Source organism: Rousettus aegyptiacus, unplaced genomic scaffold (assembly GCF_014176215.1).
Source record: "Rousettus aegyptiacus isolate mRouAeg1 unplaced genomic scaffold, mRouAeg1.p scaffold_m13_p_2, whole genome shotgun sequence".
Lineage (NCBI taxonomy): Eukaryota > Metazoa > Chordata > Mammalia > Chiroptera > Pteropodidae > Rousettus > Rousettus aegyptiacus.
This window is the reverse complement of record NW_023416295.1, coordinates 79,307,688-79,326,657: the sequence shown is the minus strand read 5'-3', so window position 1 is coordinate 79,326,657 and position 18,970 is coordinate 79,307,688. Positions and strand designations below refer to the sequence as shown.

The 18,970-nt window shown below is 31.9% G+C and overlaps 1 protein-coding gene and 1 pseudogene across 4 annotated transcripts in view; one reads left to right on the top strand and one right to left on the bottom strand.

Moving 5' to 3' along the window:
• Positions 1–18,970, bottom strand: part of DPP10 (dipeptidyl peptidase like 10) — a 1,197,668-nt gene that overhangs the window by 504,983 nt on the left and 673,715 nt on the right. The gene's annotated exons all lie outside the window — the stretch shown is intronic.
• Positions 10,824–10,941, top strand: LOC118614542 (annotated as a pseudogene).

The window sequence follows — 18,970 nt, the reverse complement described above, 5'->3', positions numbered from 1 at the left end:
AATCAAGCATAGATATTGTTTGAAAATGCTGCCTAATATTTCTTTTAACTGCCCATAAGTTTTCTCTAGTGATTGAAGACACAAATAGTTAAAAGAAAAATAGCAAGAAGAGAAAAAGAAATCAACACATTGAGCCAAAGGATACTGTGATAGAAATTTGGATAACTCAAATACTTGTTGATTTCCTAGTTTACATAAATTGTTTTTCATATCTAACATTAACTAAATCAATCAAAGATCATGAGATTTTCTACTGTTATTTCCTACTATCAAATTAGAACTCTTTATCAAATAACTAGTTGTATAGTTTTATAATTATAATTCTTACAAAAATAATATAAAACTAGGTGAAAATGTGAGGAAATAAAACTATAGATAACCACTTAGATTTTTTGCTGAGCCTTATCATTATTATTTTTTTTACATAGCATAGTTTTACTTTCAGACTTTAAGAGAACTTCTAGCCTTTATGTGTTTAGTCAATGAGATGTTCTGTCACTAGGGTTAATGTACACAGCATAATTGTCCTCATGCTGGTACCAAATGTGAGATGTTGCTTTAATTAAATAAAAATAATTGTTTTGCCTTAGCGGTCATGTATCTGGTACCAAGGAACTAATATTGGTTGCTGGCAAGGTAATTTTCCATATTACGCCAATGCTAAATTTGGTAAGATTCTTACCTGTACTAGAGGACAAAATGAATGCCCAAGTACTTAGTAAAACACAAGAAACATTATGTACATGCAACACATATGCAAATATATACTTAAATTTATGTATATACAACCATTATAATTCATTTAAGACATAAGGGAAGTTTATGAGGTGATAGAAATATCACCAAATACTATTAAGATTTACATTATAAGTAATAATATTCACTTTTTTATTAAATATTTTCTCTTTGAGCTTGTTTTCAATACATGGAGCCATAGCTTGGCTTATTTAAACAACTATTTAAAAATTATATATGCAAACATAGTCTACTTCAAGTAGTCCCTGTGATATTAACAATGAGTAGTAATGATTTTAAAGGAATTGAGCATGAGTATATTAAAATCTTTATGGCAACCCTCTGACTTATATTCATCCCCATTTTCAAGATAAAGCACAGAAGGATTAGCTGATTGGACCAAAGTTAAACAACTAATAGATTAAGACTAAACCTCAGTCAATTCAGTTCTACTCCAAAGTATAAGGTGTCTCTGTATTATATGAAACAAAAATAAATCTAATGAAAATTCAGAGATAACAGAAAGTGGCTTGATTGACAACAGCAGGCCTCCTTCCATATCTCTCTCATTATGATATCACAGCTTATAGAATTCCCAGCACAAACATCTCCAAGGCCTGTAGGAAAGGGAGGGAAATTAGTGTGCTATTACTAATTTATTGCAAATTCCAATACCTAATGAAATATTTTATGTATAAACTCATTGCTATTTTATATAAATAATCTGTACAAAGCAAGATTCTGAGGATGTTTGAAATAAGATGGATTGTGTTCTTTCAGAGTAAAGAAAAAAGATATAGCAATGTAAGTTTAACAAAATGTTTAAATAGGCAGTTTGTGAAAACTAATCTCAGAAATACCAGAAACATTGCTTATTTTTATTTTTTCTGGAAAAAAAATTGCTATCATTTCATTCTCTGTTGTATCACAAGCTTTGGAGATGGACAGGCAGACCTGGTATTCAGTGTGGGACCTGCCAGTTAATAGCTGTGTTGCTGATGAGTAAATTACTGAAGAGTAAACCATAGTTATTTTGTTTCTATTTATAGAGGACATCATTTTACAAGATTTTTTGTGGAAATTGAATTTCAATGTATAGGGTGCACATATTACAGAACTGAGCTTCAAAGTAGGATGCGAGAAAGTGTTATTATTATCTGGCAGTTTGCTATACATTAAGGGGCTGCAAGGAAAACAATGATTTTTAGGATCCTTATCTTGAACATAAATTGCTCATGTTACATTCTAAAAATCTAATGTGTAAATATAATGTTCTTCCTTGAAATGTCTGACTCACCATAACATTAAGATGTTAAAATTGTTTTCATTAACAGGGAAAGCCAGTTTTCTTAAGCTCCATGACAGAGTATACTATGAGTTAATCAGCTTATTTTGCATAGTGCATACGTGTTTGTTGTATATCAACATATCTGTTACTGATTTGAGTTGAAAATTCAAAATTGTGTCTTTGAGTTTTGTTTGCTTGTCCTGTTTTTTTTTTTTTTTTTTGCTTTCAGTTTTATGTCCCACATATGAGTGAAATCATATTGTTATCAACTTTTTCAATGGTTACCAGAAGAAAAAGTGAGGAGGAGAGGATGTAAAAAAGGGTAAAAAGGGTGTCAAATATATGGTGATAGAAGGAGATCTGACTCCGTGGTGAACGCACAATGCAATACACAGATGATATATTACAGAACTGTACACTTAAAATCTACATAATTTTATTAACCAATGTCACTCCAATATATTTAATTTAAAAAATTCAAAATTGTCTTTAATCAGCAGAGTAGGAGAGTCAGAGAATGGAAGAAGATCAGAATGGCAAAATGTTTCAATTTTGTTGCCATTAACAAGTGATTGGTGATGTGGGCTTGAGTGCTCTTTGTGACAGATTTGGCTGAGCACTTTTGTTCCACTGAAAAAAAACTGCTATGATTAGTTAGTCATGTCTGCCATAGAAAAAGAAAGAAAATGAGAATCCTTTATTTTTTTTATTTTATTTTTTGGAGCTTATTACTAATTCAAAAATGTAATATGAGAATGAGAAGACAAAAAACAAAACAAACCAAACAAATAACCACTGCTCTCCACTGTGGTATTTATTATTAATACATAAGACATCTACTAGATGCCCACTCGATTTCTGAAAGTGAATCTACCACTAACTAACAAAGGGCAAGTTTACACTAGTACACACGCCTGACAATCATGTTCAGAGCGTATCCTTAAGGACATGAGTTAAACGCTCTACCAGTATGATGTTAGATCAATAAGAAACTTCTTGAACTTTTTTTAATGTATAAAATAATGATAATATTTACCTCAAAGCCTTGCTTTGAGAACTTAACAACAATGTTTAGCAAGTGTTAGGCACATACACAAAAAACATTTGATATATGGTTATAATCATCATCATGAACATTAAGACAGCTTTGAGTGTGCATGTGTATGAGAATATATATGGATTTAGTTTTGGTTGATTGTTTCTTTCCTGTACTCTTTAATCAAGAGTAAAGCTTTAATGTTGGTTATGAGATAAGGAACTAGAGTTGAGAGTTAGAGAGCAATTTAAACATTTCCCTCAGAAATTGCTCATGTGACAGACTTTCAAATATAGAACCTTCCCACAAAATTTACTTCTTGGGGTAAGAGCCTCAAATTTTCAACTTTAGGATAAATTGTGGCACTTCAGGAAATGGCATCATACACTTGGCTTTGTGGATGTTATCACAAATAACATCCTCTTATCTTTTTGTAATATGGAAAGCTGAGACCTACACCCCAATAACTCAGATGACAAATACATAACAAATAATTAAGGCAAAGCTTTTATTTTTTTATCATCCAGATCATCAATTCTACGTTCTCGTTTTCTTTGTATGTACTGATATTTTTGAGTCTCATTAAACCATTTCTAGCCCACATTATTTTTACAAAGAGAAGTCTGTTTTCTGAACTTCCTTGCGTGGAGGTTTTCTAGAGCAATTTGCCTTTCCCTGTGGATATCTGAGAGGTCATACTGAGAATAAAATTAGCAAGAGTACAATAAAAGCTAAGAAAAGTTAAAAAGAAAAACCTAAGCATTTTCATGTTAAATGAGAGAAAAGCTGGGAAAAAAGCTAACAGTTTATAAAGATCATGTTCTCATCCTAGAGAGATCATAAATTTGCCCTTCAAGGCAATAGGGAGGTATCAGTTTAAATTTTCAAGCGAGAGTTGATTTTCATGCCAAGGTCATATTGTCTATTATAATCAACTTCTAGAATAAATAAAGCTCTGGCAGAAATGAAAAGACTACTAAAATATAAGGATGCATGAATGTGTATATGTACTGTGTAGGTCCTGAGAAATCTGAAATAGTTGTTACTCTGAACAAATGAGAAAGAGCAGGTAATTTTTTTTATTTATGTATTTCAGAATAGCATGTATTATTGTCATATTTAGTGAAATCACTAAAATTGATCTAATTAACATCAGTGCATGCACATACACAGAGCTAGCCTCTATTCAAAGCATACATGATAAGCAGTTGGTATGACACACTGCTATTACTCTTGCCTCAAAATATTCCACAGTAGTGCAGGGATTACAGGAGAGAACACTGTTGAGAATTAAGATTCTAAAATTTTCAGGGCCAACTTTAGGGGAGTCCAGCTATTGATCTGAAAATCCATTGTACTGGAGAGAGAAAGGCCAACGTGTTTATTAGTCTTTACCTTTTATAGCAGTGTTCGATGAACTGTGAGACATGACCCCTCCAAAGGTTATCTAATAGTTTAGTGGTCATGAAACAAGCGTCTTGAAAACTGACAGAATTGAACAGATAAATTTTTAAAAATTATAGTGCAAGGCATGTGGTATTTTTTAAATTTTATTTCAGGTGTATGTGTTTGAGCAAGAGAGAGAGCGAACTTGACTCTGATGCAAAATGTATTTTTTATTGTGTGTTGAAGGGGAAAAATAATAAATACTAATCTGGATAATAAAACTAGGGGATAACTAAATTTGAGAGAAAACAGTCATTTCTCCACCTTCATCCTTTCACTTATTAGAATTTTTCCCCTTTCTTTAAGGTTGAGGTGACCTAAAAGCATTCCCCCCACTCCCTTCACTCAACTTCCTACTGATTGAAGGACTACTTTACCTTTTGCATCTTGGAATTTTCTGTTAGAAAACCACTCATAATGCTGAGGCAGAAGAAGGGTGGAGAGAGAGAAGTGCCCAGAGATGGGATATATGTGGGGTGGGGGGAGATAGGGGACAAAGATAAGTGAGTTTTGCATGAACCAGAGGATGCTGTAAAAGTTATGCTGGGATTCACATACTGTGCATACCCACGAGTGGACAGCAAATAGGGAGGAGTCCCCTCCTGTGACAGGAGTTTCCATCTGTGTTATTGATGGCTCTTGGCAGAAACTGAGTTGCTATTCCAAAAAACCCTTTAGGAAAGACTCAAAGTCCCTAAAGATTATCAAATGTACCCGCAGAGGTAACTCACATTGGAATGTTTCCTATAAAGTAGAATAGCGGGAAGAAAAACAGGGAACAGAGGAAGAGGGTGAGCAAATCACAGACCTCAGGCCCAAAAGACACCAATGGAATCAAGTCTAGCTTCCACCAGGAAGATTGGGAGAGAAAGCTAATAATCGTACATGGGGCTACATCTTTAGTCTACATTCTGGAACCAGCTCTTATTTAAAAAAAAAAAAATAGATTCTTTAAATAACAAAAAGTGCCTAAAATATGGAACCAGACTACCTTTCAGAAAGTACATGGGAGCAATCATTAGAGAGGATAATGCTCCCATCAATTTCAAGTGAACCGCATGTAAACAAACATCATACATGTATAAACACACCCATACCCCTACACAGACACACCTACATGATTACTAAAATTCTCTAAGTTGTTTGAAAGATCTCCTTTGATTTTGTCTGAAAAATACATTCTGTCATTGTAAGCCTTTAAAATATGACAGTTATCACTCATTTGCTTGCATTTAAAAAAAATTTTAAAGTCATATAGCCAAGATTGATTATAGACATGACCAATAAAGTTGCTAAGATTTTTATATCTACGACTCAGCTCTGGTCCCTACTAGCAATTGCAACACATTATGTTATTTAACTTTCCTGAGTCTCAAATTGCCCCATATATGAAACGGAATTAACAAACCTTCATCCCAGGGTGCTGGTTCTAAGGACATCTAATGTATGCATAAAATACTCAGCAAGGCTGTACATATTAACTACTGAATAAACAGCAGCTGCCATTATGATTACTAGGAAATATTAATGCTGTACAGATTAAGAGCTCAAAATGAGTATATTCACTCCATTCAATATGCATTTTTAGGGAGCTTGTCATGTGCGGTGATTTTGAAAGGAATCAAATTAGTTCCCTTGCCCAAGTGAGGATAATGTAGAATGTGCACTGATACTCACTTATGGCAGAACATCTTTCATAACAGTGGCTGCATGACAATTTGCACACATGTGCATAGAAGGAAGAAAGCACATAACACTGAGGAAATCTCAGAAGGCTTCAGATAGTCTGAAACCAAAACTGAATACTGAAGAATCTGCCGAGTTCAGAGGGTCAGCTGAAATATAGTAAGCAAAATAATTAAATGATAAGGGACAATGTGGCATTTTGGGGAACTACCCTGTCACATTGGCATCCCTAGATTTAATCAGTGACTTTTCCTTATGTTCAGTGTGTGTGTGTGTGTGTGTGTGTGTGTGTGTGTGTGTGTGTATTGCATTTAAAACTCAGAAAGAGCTTTAGTTCTATTAGAAGTAACTATGAGTTAAATTCAAGTCTCTAAGAGCAGAAACCACACTATTAAAAAATACTGCCTCCCAAAGGGAGGTTTAGTTGTGCTGGAGTCGAAGGGCACTGGGCTAGAAGGTTGGGCTAGAGTTCTTGAAAGCTAATGTGCCAAGTGTGACTCAGTTCATTGAAGGCCAATGACACAGAGTTAGAACAAACAACAACAAAAGGTACTAGACATTAAGAAGTCTTATGTCAGCTTAAGCATCTAGTCTTGATTGGAGTGGAATCAGAAAGGTCGGAGGCAAGGGCCCTCTGTGGATACACATGCAGGATTCTAGGCCAGGAATTTTAAACTTTGGTGGGTATCAAAATCACCCAGAGAATTTGGTAAAAATACACTAGCCCAAGCCCTAGTTTACTTTGACAGCCTAGACTGCTATGTGCATTACTGACTCTCCACATGATTCTCAACCAACACAGTTTGAGGACCACTGGTCTAAAGAGATAATGTGGGCTTTATCTAAATTAATGGCTGTGGGCATATGAGAAGGGAACACTGAGAGCTACAGAAAAGAATGAACTACAAGACTGGATTAATTCATTGATTTCTACTTCTTAGATAAAGATTTTGAGGCTAGAGCTTGTTCCAAACAGAAGGTATAGAAAGTTATTTCTAATGAGATTCACTGCATGTTAGTGATGTAATGAAGAATAGAGGAAATTCTCCTGAAGTAAGGTATAGAACCCTTGTATCTTTTGAAACTCTTCTATGCATTCACCATTCAGGAGATGGATGTCTTCAGAAAAATAAGGTGCTGGGGCTAGGATGATTTCTAACGTCACTTCAAACTCTAAATGTAGATATAACGTACAAAAAACTTAAATATTAATGTAAATCATAGTGTAAAATAGGTCCTCGAAAGACTTCATGTGAAAATGTGAGAAATATCACAAAAGCAACAAAAAGATTGCAAACATATATACCATAAAATAAAATACACATTTATAAGTAAAATGCATGGTATAATATTTTCATATAGAATGGAATAAAGGTAAAATAATATGCCCATTCTTGTTTTAAACTATTGCATTTAGAACTATTTTTATATACTTCATAACCTTAGATTAGTAATTTTATGTAATTTATTTTTTAGTGTATAAAGCCATACTACTTTTTTTCTCCTAGAGAATTTTGAATTTTCAGTTTTAACTTTACTTGAAACACAGTTTATACATACTACTAAAAGTAGTATCCTCCCTGGAAGGATATGGGCTAGTTAAAATGATAATTACAGTTTTCATTTTCTTTGTTCTAAACATTGAAATTTTTTTTCTCATCCACTTCATAGCCTCAACTTGCTGGTTAACTAAATTAACTAACTTTGGTTTAACTTTTAAAACTTCCAAGTTGAGTATCACTGGTTCTCAATCTTTGAGACTGAGTTCACAGACATTACATATTGAAAAAATACTATTGTATTTCTTTTCCAGAGAACTATAAGCAAAGTTAGAGCTCTGTAGATTTTCCTACTGATAATTTTTATGTGTCTATAGTTTCAAAATTTTCACAATTAATTTTATATCAAAAAAAGCATCTCAAAAAAGTGTAACAAATAAATTATTACCATATCTTGGGGGTTTTAACAGAATTTTTAAAAATATGATTCATTTTTCATTAAGTGCAATACTTACTAAAATGTAAATATTTTCAACTAATATAAAATGCATTTTTAAAAATCTCTCTTTCCAAAGTCTAAAATCATGAGAGCTTATTAGAAAAAATCTTAAAAAATAAGTAAGTAAAAGTACACAAAATAATAACTAGTCAAAGTGCTAAGATAATGCTAGTGTTCATGGCAGGAATACTACCTACAACATAAAAAGAAATCATAAAATGGCTGAAGAAACTGTTATATCCATTGAGATATTACTCGGCTGTTAAAGAAATATACAACTGATAACATACAACAGCACAAATGAATTTCAAATGCAATATGTTAAGTTAAAGAAGCCATTTATCAAAGGCTGTATATTATATGATTTAATTAATATGGCAATCTGGAAAGAGCAAAATCATAGAGACAAAATTTTATCAGTACCCATCAAGAAAGGGTGACTAAAGAGTGGCAAAGGAAAGTTTTAGGGAATTCTTCTGTATCTTAATTGTGCTAGTAGTTATATAGCTACATGTGTTCATCAAAACTCAGAACTGTTCACTACAAAGAATGAATTATGTTCCATGTAAATTATATCTGAATAAATTTGACAATATAAAGAGATAAAAAGAAAGTCTGAATTCCAACTGTAAGAATCAGCATATTCCTATACTGAAAGATGAATGATTTCGTGTACTCTGAAAATTTACCTTACTGTGAAAAATAATTTATTGCTAAAAATAGTCTTTACTGAAATAAAAAATATAATTTCTTTATTTCATTGTCTCTAGAATCTTACATATTCACATAATTCATATTATTAAGAACATTTCATTTTAAGAAACTTGAAAAGGAAGCATATGCATACTTCAGATTTAGCTCAAATCAATAATTTAAAATTAAATCTTGAGAAGATCTGTCCCATAAAATGTCTGGATGTTATAATAATGCAAGATGTAGGGTCTGCTTGCATTCATAGACATTAAGAATGTCCTAGAAACATGGCTATTTATGGGGAATTTCCACTTATTTATTTGAAATGTGCTTTGATGTCTACAGTCAATGTTCATGTGACTTAGTTTGGTAATTTCTTGTTTTAATTTACTTGAAATCTGCAGATCTTCAGACAGGAAAACATCCATCATGTTATATAGAAAGCTTAACCTATTACAATTGATTATAAAAAGGTAACAACAAATAAAAGGTCTGAGACCCAAATAAATAATTTTAAATAGAAATATTTGCTTTGAAATTAATCTCTTCCTTCCAGATATTTAATTGAATTGTACTTCTAATTTCTATCAAAAAAACTAAATTGACAATTGTTATAAGTAGCTAAAATGAGCATTTTAATAAACTTTATTATAGACAGAAGTTCTCAGTAAAGTCATTTGAAAAATATTATTTCAAAACTGAATATGACAGTTAAAACATTTTGTTGATAGTTAAGTTTGATTTTGCTATGTGGATAACCAAATGTATATTTATAAGTATTAAATTTTAAAAAATATATGAATTACTTTGCCTCAAGTGATTTTCATGAAAATATAGAATAGTACCACATGACGACTAAGTGGCAACTTTTCTGATTCAGAATGGAAGCAGATTTTATTGACTTATTTTTCTCACAGTATCTTTGTAGAAATTTATCAGATTCAACAAAACAGTGTGTCATATATTCACATGTATAGCTTATAAAGCATATAATAGAGAGAGTGCTAAGTAGTTAAGTTTCTTATTAGACTGCACCAAAGAGGTATGATAAATGTACTGTGATAGAAAGTAATTCTTAGAGAGTCTAGCTCACCCCCTACCAGAATTTGCTCAATGAATCATGACAACAAAATGTACAAACCAGACAAATGACTACATTCTAAGTGGCAAGATATTTAGCATATTAACTGTTTGTTGAAGAGTACGTAAAATTGAATTTAAGCTTTGTTGACAACTTCTGACAATAGCTTACATTGCTGTCAAATGAAATACTTGACAAATAGAATTTTGATGGAGATTATACCAGAGAGCATAAGAGAAAGTGGTCATCAACTGAATGGATCAAGCAGTATAAAAGAATGAGATGAGAAAATCCTCTCTATCCAGCAATGAAATACTAGGTCCATCTTTCACGTCTTGCCTCTTCCTTTTGCAACATGTACGAAGATGCCTATTCTATCATTACAAGTTTAACTTTTTCTCAATTGTGAACATTTATTTACCTATGGTAAATATATTTGCCTAGATAAAATGTATAAATTCCAGGAAACATATGAACAACCAAGATTGAATCATAAAGAAATAGAAAATCTGAAAAGACCAATTAATAAAAAAAGATGAAATCAGTAATCAAAAGCTTCCCAACAATGAAAAGTCCAGAACCAGAGGGCTTTGCTGGTTAATTCTACCAAACATTCAAAGAAGAATTAATACAAATCACTCTAAAACTTCTTAAAAATAGGGGAGATATTTCCAAATTTATTTCATGGGGCCAGTATTACCCTGACATCAAAGCCAGATAAAGATACCAAGAAAAAACAAAGCAAGCAAGCAAACAAAAACTCCAAGCCAATATCCCTGCTCCCTGCTGAACATAGAATCAAGAATTCTCAACAAAATGTTAGCAAATAGAATTCAACATTAAAAGAATCATACACATTAATCTACAGCCACACCACCTTGAACAAGCCCAATCCCTTCTGATCTTGGAAGCTAAGCAGGGTCGGGCCTGGTTAGTACTTGGATGGGAGACCACCTAGGAAGACCAGGTGTGTAGGCATTAAAAAACAAAACAAAACAAAACAAAAAACAACAACAACAACAACAAAAAAATCATACACCATGATTAAACAGGACTGATTCCTAGGATACAAGTATGGCTCAATATATGAGAATCAATAAATGTGATACACCACATTAACAAAATGAAGGATAAAAATCATATAATCATCTTAATAGATGTTGAAAGCCTTAGACAAAATTCAACACCCTTTCAAGATAAAAAAAAAAAAAACTAAAAAAAAGTGTAGAAGGAATGTACCTTAACAACAACAACAACAAAAGGCCATATATGACAAACCAACCACAAAGATCATATTCAATGGTAAAAGCTATGAGCTTTTTATTCTAGGATCCCAATTAAGAATGTCCACTCATGCCATTTTTATTCAACATAGTACTAGAAGTAGTAGCCAGAATAATTAGGCAAGAAAATAAAAAGGTATTTTAATCAGAAAGAAAAAAGTAATATTGTCTCTGCAGATGTCATGATAATATATATAAAAACCCTAAAGTCTCCATCAAAAAAATGGTTAGAATAAATAAAAGAATTCAGTAACATTGTAGGATACAAAATCAACATACATAACAGTTGCATTTCTATATACTAACAATAAACTCAAAAACAGAAATTTAAAAAAATCCCTTTACAATACCATCAAACATAATAAAATACTTGGAATAAATTTAGCCAAGGGGGTGAAAAATCTACACATTGATAATTACAAGATTGATGAGAGAAATTGAAGGACACTAATAAATGGAAAGTTATTTCATTTTCATGGATTAGAAGACTAAATATTGCTAAAAGGTTCATACTGCCCATAGCAATCTACAGATTCAATGAAATCTCTATGAAAATTCCAATAGTATTTTACACAGAAATAGAACAAACAATCCTAAAATTCATGTGGAATCACATAAAACCCAATATACCCACAGCACTCTTGAAAAAGAAGAATAAAGTTGGTGGCATCACATTTTCTGATTTTAAACTTTATTACACAGCTATTGCAATCAAAATAGCTTGTTACTAACATAAAAACAGACACATAGATCAATGGAAGAGAATCGAGATCCCAGAAATAAACCCATACATATGTGGTCAATGAGTTTTCAACGAAAAAACAAAGAATGTAAAATTGGAAAAGGATAGTCTCTTCAACAAATGGTGTTTAAAAAACTGGATATTCAGGTGTAAAATGATGAACCTAGACACCTATCTTACACCATACACAAAACGCAACTCAAAATGGGTTAAGCACTTGAACATAAGACATAAAATCTAAAACTCTTAGATGGGTTAAAGCCCCTGACATTGGTCTTGGCAATGAAGTTTTGGAGTTGACACCAAAAGCAAAGGCAACAAAAGAAAAAAATAAAGAAGTGGACTAGACTGAACTAGGAAACTATGTAGAAAATGATGTTCTATTCCTATGGAGATGGGAGAAAATTTGCAAAGCACATATCTAATAAGGTGTTATATACACAAATAAAATAAAATAAAAGAACTCAGAGCTCAATAGCAAAAAACAAATAACCTAGATAAAAAATTGGCTAAGTATCTGAGAGAGATTTTCCAAAGAAGATATTTAAATGGCCAATTGACACATAAAAAGATGCTCAACACACTAATCATTGGGAAAATGCAAATCAAAACCACAATCTCTCTTACACCAGTTAGAATAGCTATTATCAAAGATAGGAGATTACAAATGCTGGTGAGGATGTGTAGAAAAGGGAAACATTTTACATTAGTGGTAAGAATTTAAATTGGTACATCTAATATGGAAAACAGTATAGAGGTTCCTCAAAAAATTAAAAATAGAACTACCATATGATCCAGCAATCCTACTCCTGCATGTGTAAACAAAATGAACTAAATTATTGTCTTTAAGAGATATCGGTACTCTCATGTCACTATAAAATGGTATAAAAACAACCTAAGTGCCCATCTATGGATAAATAGATAAGGAAAGTGAGGCATACATATATAATGCACTATTATTCAGAATTTAAAAAGAAGAAAATATCTTAATTTGTGACATGGATGAAAATGGAAGGCATTATGCTAAATGAAATAAGTCAGAGAAAGACAAATATCACATAAAAATCTCACTTATATATGAAATTAAAAAATTAAAAATTAAAAAAATTAAAGTCAACTTCATAGAAATAGAATGGTGTTTGCCAGGGGCCAGAGGATGGGGGAAATAGAGAGTTGATAAAAAGGTACAAATTTTCAGTTATAAGGTGAATAAGGTCTGAGGATCTAAGGTATAACACAGTAATTATAGTTGATTGTATTGCATTGTATAATTGAAATGTGTTAAGAGAGTACAACTTAAATATTCTCACCAAAAAAAAAAAAGGTAAATATATGAATTAATGGATGTGATAACATGATGGGAAAAATACTTAATATTTTAATTCCAAATTAATTTATTCCAAAAAAACTTAAAATTTTAATTCCAAAAGGAAAAAAATATTTACTATTTTGCTCCAAAAAAGCAATACACATTGATTAAATTTAAAAATACAGGTCAAGAAAAAAAAAGCCTATAGAATACTTATAATTATAATAACAGAGAAATAATTACTGTTAATATTTGATTTACATTCATCCATATCCATTAATGTATTTCCCTAGGTAATCTCATTCATGTCCACAGTTTCAAATGCCAACTATTGACAAATAGTTTATCTACAGCCCAGTAATCTCCGCTGAGTTTCAGATCTATATACTCATTTGCTCTGGTTTCAACATATACATGTTTCGAAAGCATTCAACAAAATGAAAATCAAACTCGTGGTCACTGCCCCCACTTAGTCCTTGTTCAGTGTCACCAATCTTAGGAAAGGGTCTCAGTTTCCATATAATTGATCAATCAAAAATCTGAGGCCTCTTTAATAACTCACTTCTCTCCCCAACAGATTAATCACAAAGGATGGTCTAATTTGCCTGCAAAACATCTTTGAAATCTGTCTTCTTTTCTCCATCTCTATTGTCCTCTCCCTAATTCATCCTATCCTAATTTGTCTTCTGTGGTATTTTATAGCCTTCTAACTGCCTCCCTGCTGTCTTTCTTGCTTCTCTTGGAGATTCATCCCCACAAATGCCAGAGGAATTTATCCAAAATGCCAACATCTCAACGGGTTTTATCTTACTTTCAGGATCAAAATCAAAGTCTGGAATATCATAAATAGACCTATGTTCTGCCTTTTACCTACAAAGTGCTACAACAGTCATTAAGATTCAGTCTAGATTCAAATCCTAGTTTTACTAGGATTATGTGACCTGGAATACATTTCTTTGTTTTAGTGTTCTCATCTTTAGAAATGCAAATGATAATCATATCAAAATTATTGAGTATTTCATGTAATAATTTTATAATGCTTAATACACAGAAAGTATTTAGTATTTATTACCTAGCATTTTTCATATTACTTTTTCTAATTCAACTTCTTTCACATTAACTGTCATTCTCTAACCTTTAGCAACATGTCTTATTTCAGTTTCCAAGTGAAAAAAAAAAAAGCTATATAACCTTTATTTCTTTCTTCTCCTCCCCTACATGCCTACTCCCTGATTTACACTCAATTAGCTCTTAGTTCTCTCATCCTTCAGATTTCACAAAAGCCCATTTAGACCTTCAAGTAGATCAGGTTCCCTTTTTGCATACTTTCCTAAAACCATATTTTTATTTTCATAGTGTTTTCACGGTTGTAACTTTGATGTAATCCATTCATTTACCTATTTACTTGATTGCTGTCTCTCATTCAATAGACCATCAATCCATCAGGTTGAAACCATGCTTTCTTGGGTTCATCATTGGATTTTCAGCACCCATAACATTATCTAATGCATAATAGAAGCTAAATAAACGTTTATTGAATTAATTGTGATTTTTAAGCTTTGATATTGATAAAAATTCTACAAAAATCATTCTAGTAATTTCATAATGTTCCAAAGTATTTATATGGCATGATTAAACAACACATTTTGATAAAATTTAAAGTCTGCTTTCATGACTAGCACTGGTATGGTAAACATTCTGGAGGAAATCTGTGCATGTTATTAATCATTTTCTTAGAAAAATCTCAGTTTCTTCTCCACTATTTTTACCCATGAGTCTGACCCCAACAATTTTCTATTTCTTAGGACTTTCTCATACTTGCTAGCATATTGCTGCTAGAATACATTCTATTTTGGTTTATATTTTTATATATTTTTTTTAACTTTTGGCCATTCAGTATTCACTCATCACTTTGAACATCTTTTAAAAAGACTTCTTCTTTTTGTTTTCTCAAAATGATATTTTATGCATCATCTATTTTTTAGTTTCTTATATACTTTATGATATGCATGTAGGACTGTTAGTTTATCCATTTCCAGAAAATCTAGCTGGATTCAAAATTTAAAGTACTTGCAAAAGCTTCCATAATGAATAATTACCACAGCCCTGTTTAACTTATGGGTCCTAGCTCTTTCATTAGGTCTTCTATCTCTCCCTGTACATTGCGACAAAGCTAAGTTGTATCTTCCCCTAATCCTACTTCTAAAAAAACTACACACATACTTATATATACACATAGATATTATGTGCACAATAAATTTTAATTTTAAGGGTGTATATTTGATTCCTAAGGCTACTACACTAAATCACTTTTTATTAAAACAATCCCTGATTAATTTAATATTTTTCTGCACAATTAGCATTCCAAGGAATGCGCGCGCACACACACACACACACACAGCTGTTATGCAGCCCAATACTGCCTGATTACTGTTATTTCAAAAGATTAAAAATCTATATTTCTCTGTGAAATCTCATAATTTTTAAATGGCGTGAAAATCAAACAATTTACATTTTTAACAACAACAACAGAAAACACCTTGGAATACACATGCATACAAAATGCATTTGGACTAGGTTGGACAGTTTGTAACTTCCGACATAATTAATACTTTTTATGTTTTGAAACCAAAATAAATATTAGAATTGTGGCTCTATCAGTTATTACTGTATATTTTAGTTACATATAAATAAGTTATATATGTGTATACATATATATATCATGTGTAGATATATTACACATACATACAAACATACATGCATGCACACATATCGAGCATGATGCTATGTATTTCACCTAATTTACTTCTAATTATCATATCTATTTTTCTATATATAGACATAGATATAAGTATAAATAAATAGATATTTTTTCTAGCCAGCTTTTAGATTAGACATAATAATTAGAAGTAAATTATGTAAAATGTGTAGTGCAGTACCTGGTACAGCAATAGTGAACTATTGTTATTTTTTCTCTTTTGAATTTCTCAGGAATCATTAAAACTATAGGGTTTTTTTGTTGTGTTTTGTTTTTGTAAATATTAATGAAATGAACTACCAGTTAAAGCAGGTCTAATAATTTCTGAAGCTCATTTCGTTGGTAACAATTTTTCCCCTACAAAGCATTGGTTATGTCTATATCAGACATAACCATATGCAAACAGATGAATTTGTAACACAACTTGTCCTGAATGCATTTTTCTTCAAATATTAAACTCAAGGTATCCCTCATAAGATCACATGGGAAATCTATACAAGGTAAATAATTAGAAATAAACTATTTTTTCTTATCTTTCCCTCATACAAACTCATAAAGGCATTCTTTGGTAATGGTAATGCCTATCTGCATGGTAGCTACCACCACATTCAGTGGTCTTGTTGTAGAAAAGATCCAAAATCAGACCTGCAAGAAACTAAGCAGCATTCGGAGAGTTGGAGAACTCAGGTTTATTACACTGGTGGACCCACAGGAGCTAGTGCTCTGAATATCTGGGCTGGGAGCTCAGTTGTAACACTCCTTATATAGACCTTTTTGGCACTGCCTGATTGGGTGATTTGAACTCAGGCCCCGACAAAGCAGCAGGAGTTGCTATGGTTTCAGGTAGTTACATTGCCTTAGGAGCTACTGGCAGTTACAAAGTGCTACAAAATGCAGAAGTTGCTAGGGGGTACAAACAATTACATTTGTTGCTTAGACAGAACAAGCAAAGGGAAGGTGAGTCTTTAGTCTATTTCAGTATAGTCCATGCAGCAAGTATATTTACAGAAACAGAACAGAGAGCTGATTAGCCTTTTGAATGAATATTCCTCTTCAGTCTATAAAAAAAAGTAGGCAATATAAAAAAAAATGATTAAGAATATAGACTTTGGTGTGTTTGATAACCTGGCTTCATACATTTATCCTGCAACAATGTTAAGGAAAATGGGCAATTAAATCTCTGAGTATCACTATCTCCATCTTCACAATAGGAATTTTAGTTCTTATGCAGTTGAAATGAAGATTAAAGAGGATGATGCGTACAATGATCATAGTGAACATTCAATAAATGCCAGTCATTGGAGGTATTGTTATTATCACTGCCATCAGTCTACCACAGCAAGAAGTTTCATAGGCTGACTTATACATCTCTCATTGTTGATTACAGATGATAAATTGATAAAAAATGTAATCATCCATATTTTTCCATGACATATTTTCTCTCTATTAATGTAAGAGCCAAGGCAAAGTAGGCTCACTAAAGGGCATGGGAACAAGGAAGTCTGTTTGTGCTTTTCTACAAGCTCATTTCCAAGTTAACTGTGAGACTTTTGCCAGTCTTCTCAACTTTCCATTCCTCATAGTTTGGCTGATGACATTTAAGGTTATTTTCCTTTTAACTAAATTTTCACAACTTTTAAATTGAAAATCCAAGGTAAGATTTCAGGAAATATAAATATCCCTTTGTTATGTGCCATGTATGATAAATGTCAATAATCTTGATAGTTGATGAATATAGCACATTTTTATCATTATTATTATTGTTGCTATGACATTTATAAAATAGCTTCTTGGCTTCAGGAGCATGGATAGAGAAGAATCAGTAATAAGAATAAAGTTCTATATCTGCAACCTGAAACAGAAGTGAAATGAACATAGAAAAGTACTTCAAATCAGAGCTGGAAATCTTCAACTACATAATATGAACATAATCTTAAGACTGAGACACAAAAATTGTTTGTATCCCTGTTATGTAATAAATAGTGAGGAAATAAATGTAATATAATTTTGCTAATTTTCGAGGACTTCACAGTCTAGAAACTAAAATTTCTCAGCCTAGAACCTTGGGTACAAACAAGTAAATGCAAGCCAGTGTTATGAGTGTTTATTAGCTTAGGCTGAAGAATCAACACCTGCTTCCACTTTCTTAGTCTATGTAACTTTGTACTCTCTGTGCTCCTGATTATCATCTATAAAATGGGGAAAATACTAGTTACCTTAGATATTTTGATAAATACAACAATGCATGCTATTACTAAACACAGAGCCTAGTATATATAGTAAGCACTCAATATGATTTGGTAGGAAATGATCATGAATATTTGGATGTGTAATATTAATGCTTCTAACACTAATAGGTTAATCAATTTTATTTTGAACATACAATACTGACCTCCTTTAATAACATAAAATATATTTTTAAAACTATACTGTTACTCCCAATTAAAACACAAATTAATTCAGTAGCATTTATTTGTTTTAATTATGGTCATAAATGCAATCATCACAAAACTAATTTTAGCTCATAATCACTAGTGAACGAAATGTTAAACATGGGAAATCAGAGGCATATTTTATTACAATTATTTCCATTATACACTACAGGGATTTCTTTCACATGAGAAGAAAGCCAAAGATTTTACTCACAGCATTCTCGAAGAAAAAATTTAGATAAGATCTACATCCTGGTGAAGGGAAACAAGTTTTTGCTGCCTCCACTTAATATATTAAAAGGAAATCAGAAATTTAAAGCAGCGAAATTGTTTATATTATGTTGCTTTTCTGAGGGGAGCAGTTGGAGAATCTTAGCAAAACCTTCTAAGAAATCAATTCATTCCTTGTTTAATTAAAGGGTATTTTCTTTCTTCACAAAATATGAAATGGCCACTGCTTTGAATCTCATACCAGTATAATGA